This window comes from Apteryx mantelli, unplaced genomic scaffold (assembly GCF_036417845.1).
Source record: "Apteryx mantelli isolate bAptMan1 unplaced genomic scaffold, bAptMan1.hap1 HAP1_SCAFFOLD_124, whole genome shotgun sequence".
Taxonomy (NCBI): Eukaryota; Metazoa; Chordata; class Aves; order Apterygiformes; family Apterygidae; genus Apteryx; species Apteryx mantelli.
In genome coordinates, this window is record NW_027118480.1 from 1 (window position 1) to 2,500 (window position 2,500).

The 2,500-nt window shown below is 78.3% G+C and overlaps 1 non-coding gene across 1 annotated transcript; it reads right to left on the minus strand.

Moving 5' to 3' along the window:
- Window positions 1-1,659: 1,659 nt before the first annotated feature.
- LOC136995532 (5.8S ribosomal RNA) lies at window positions 1,660-1,812 on the minus strand. Its single transcript, XR_010887077.1, has one exon. It is a non-coding gene; the product is annotated as a 5.8S ribosomal RNA (ribosomal RNA).
- Window positions 1,813-2,500: the final 688 nt, after the last annotated feature.

A 2,500-nucleotide genomic window follows, 5' to 3' on the forward strand; every position in this document is an offset into this window, starting at 1 on the left:
GCCTTAGATGGAGTTTACCACCCGCTTTGGGCTGCATTCCCAAGCAACCCGACTCCGAGAAGCCCCGGTCCCGGCGCGCCGGGGGGCCGCTACCGGCCTCACACCGTCCGCGGGCTGGGCCTCGATCAGAAGGACTTGGGCCCCCCGAGAGCGGCGCCGGGGATGGGGGCTTCTGTACGCCACATTTCCCGCGCCCCACCGCGGGGCGGGGATTCGGCGCTGGGCTCTTCCCTCTTCACTCGCCGTTACTGAGGGAATCCTGGTTAGTTTCTTTTCCTCCGCTGACTAATATGCTTAAATTCAGCGGGTCGCCACGTCTGATCTGAGGTCGCAATCGGATGGAGACGGGGCGGGCGCGCGCCCGCCCCTCGCCGCTTTCGACTCCCGCAGCGGGCCCGAGGCGAGGCGAAGCCAAGCCGGCGGGCGCGCGCCCGCCGGCCGCGGCACGGCCCGAGGCCCCCGCCGCCGGCACCGCCGCCGGCGGGTGGGGGGGGGGGAAGCGGCGCGGCGACCCCCCGCGGGGTCGCCGCCGCGCAGGGGGGAGGCCAGCGGGGGGGGCCCCCCGGCACGCGCGCGCGGCAGCACGGTGCGGTACCACCGCGGTACCCCACCCGCAGACAGCCGCGCGGGGCCGGAGGGCGAGGTCCGCGCCTCCCCCGGGCCCGGCTCCCCGCCGCACGCTCGCTCCGCTCACGCAACTCGCGCAGCCCTCCGCCGCCTGGGGGCTTGCCTCTCCTCCTCCCGGCCGCTGCCTCCGCTCTCGCTCCGGGCACGGCACGGCGCGGCGCCCTGCCCTCCCCTTCGCGCCCTTCTCGCCGCCCGGCGGCGCGCACGCCCGCGCCGCCCCCCACCGCCACCCCGCCGCGCCGCACCCGCGCGCCGTCGCTGCCGGCCTCAACGCAACGCCGCGGCTGACGCCAGCCGGCGGGTGGAAGTGGCTCGGCACACGCGACGGACGCGGGCGCGCCGCGGGGAGGGCAGGGGGGGCGGCCCGGCGGCGCGCCGCACCGGCGGCGGTCGGGGCGCAGGGAAGCGCAAGGCAGCCGGCCGTCCCCACCCCGGAGGGGAACGGGGGACCAGCGCACCACCGGGAGAGTGGCGGAGGAGAAGCCCAGACGGCGGCCAGACTGGCGGTGGTGGCGGGCGGCGGCGACGAGGCGCGCCGGGCCACCGCAACCCACCCGACCTGGGGGGGGGGCCCCAGCGGGACGAACTCCGCGAAGCGGGCGCTCCGGGAGCGGGGGGTTTCCCCGAGTCTGCACTTAGGGGGACGAAGGCCCGGCCGCGCGGGGAAGAGGAGGCACCCTCTCCCCGGGGCACGGGCCTGCGAGGCGCCCCAGCCGCGCCACCCCGCACGGCGCGCGCCGCGCAGCGGTGGCCACCGCGCTCGGAGGGCGAGGAGGGCGGGCACAGGCGCGGCAAGGCACGCCGGCCGCGGCCGCTGCGGGCGGCCCGGCGCCGGAGCCCGGCGGGCAGGAAGACCGGGGCCGCCGGTGCACGCACCGGGGTCCCGGCTCCGCCGCCGACTCTCCGCCGCCGAGGCCGCCGCGCACCGCCGCCGCCGGCGCCGCCGCGCCTCCCCCGCCCCCCCACGCGCCCCCCCCGAGGGGCGGCACCGCTGCGCCAACGCGACAGCGGGGGTGACGATTGACCGCCAAGCGACGCTCAGACAGGCGTAGCCCCGGGAGGAACCCGGGGCCGCAAGTGCGTTCGAAGTGTCGATGATCAATGTGTCCTGCAATTCACATTAATTCTCGCAGCTAGCTGCGTTCTTCATCGACGCACGAGCCGAGTGATCCACCGCTAAGAGTTGTCTCGGTTTCGGTCCCCGCCGCGCGCGCGGGGGGACCGGGCAGCCTTCGGCAGCCCCTGAGGGCCCCCCCTCCGCTCCGCCTCCCTCCTCACGCCGACGCCGGCTGCTGAGCGAGGGACGGCCGAGAGCCAGAGAGAGGGGCTCGCCCCGCTGACCGTACGAGCACAGAGTGGGGGGGGAAAAAGGGAAAAGGAAAACCCGAACGAGAAGGGCGGGGAGCCCTCGCTCCCGACCTGGGACAACCCTTTGCTCGCTTCGAGTCCGGCCCAGGCGCCCAGGCTCGGCCCGGCCCGGCGGGGAGCAGCGCGCCGGCCGCGCCGCCTGCCTCGGGGACGCTGGGGGAGGGGGCGGCTCCCCGCGGACCCCCAGCGTCGGAGCCCGGCCGCCACCGGCAGCGGCACCGGCCGCTGCCCGCGCGCCCGCGGCCCACCGGCCCCGCGCTCCCCAGCTCCTCGCTCGCCTCGCCGGCCTCCGGCTCCGCCGTGGCCCCGAGGCGGCGCCCACGCCCGCGCGCGCGCACACACAGCCTCCCGGACGACACCACGCGCTCTCCCGTCCCTTCCGCGGACAGACGCCCGGCGGCGGGCGGGCGGGCAAGGCGGGACGGACGGGGACGGCGCCCGCTCTCCCCGTCTCCACGCGGAGAACGGGGGGGGCCGCCCCCGCCGCCCGCCTGCCGCCCGCCCG